We start from the raw sequence: 1,175 nt of genomic DNA, 5'->3' as shown, positions 1-1,175 counted from the left end.
AGAGCCGGAGAGAATTTTCCAAGCCGATCTTGTTTCTTCTCTCCTAAACCCCAGGCGCTGCACCCACAGAAAGTCCAAGCTCCCTTGATGGACTTCCAAGGTCTGTCAGGACTGTCCCCGCCCCACCCCAGACCTTGTCGCTGTCTCCACCCTCACTCCACTAACCAGTCACACTAAGTAGCTTACAGCTTCTGGAACTAAGCGTGCCAGCCTGTCTCCCTTCTCCGAGTCTCTGCACTCACTCACTCTTCTGCTTTCTCTTACCCCTTTTTCCTCTGATGTCCCCCTTCTGAGCCCAGCGAAGTCCTTGAAGACCCACCCTAAGTGTCACCTCCCCAAGACAGTTTCCCTGCCTATTCCCCGTGTCAGGCTGAGTTAGGAGCTCTTCTCTGGCCTCCCACCATTTGGGCTTCTCACTTCCTGCCTTGTCCTGTTGTCCGTCCCTCCTACTGGCCTGGGAGACCGTGGAGGGCATAGAGGTGCCCAGAGGTGCCATGCCGGGACGGCACAAGCAGTGACTCAAGTAAATGGTGAGTGAATGAGTACGTGTGGCGTTTACTCCATCTGGGACCAGCTGCCTCCATTCTTCATAACTCAGTTCACTTTAACTGGACTTGGGAGGGGTGGGGGACGTGGGTGTGGACAGGCAGGGTCGGGGGATAGGGCTGGGGGCTGGTGTTAACATTTATTATTGTGGCTGAGTGATCTTTGATGCAATGTCTAACCTCTCTTATGCTTCCCACTTGTAAGAAGGGTGACTGTCCACTCACAAGATCACTGAGGAGGCTGAAGTTATGCGACCCAAGAGCTTTGCGATTCGCCATATGAATGTTAGGATTTCACCGTCTCCTAAGCCCTGTGGAGAGCATCCCGGATGCTTTCCTTGAATTAGTCTCTTTTGTTGACGCTGGTCTGTTTTGTAGCCTCTGGGAAGAAGATCAGGACCTCGGATAGGAGGTTGCATCGTGAATTAAGTAAGTGAGGAAAACACATATTTCCGTCTAAGTTTCTATTTAGTTAAGTGATATCACTGAACATTGTACACACACTTCTTTGTCCCTGCAGTTTCCCTGCAAAGCCCCCAGTCTCTTCCCTTTCCTGGCAGTGAAACTGTTGAATGCTTTGGGGAATACATGCTGTTCTCTTTGGTGACCAATAGCATCGTCACCCCAGCT

Source organism: Leopardus geoffroyi, chromosome B3 (assembly GCF_018350155.1).
Source record: "Leopardus geoffroyi isolate Oge1 chromosome B3, O.geoffroyi_Oge1_pat1.0, whole genome shotgun sequence".
In the NCBI taxonomy this organism is placed as follows: domain Eukaryota; kingdom Metazoa; phylum Chordata; class Mammalia; order Carnivora; family Felidae; genus Leopardus; species Leopardus geoffroyi.
This window is presented reverse-complemented; position numbering follows the sequence as displayed.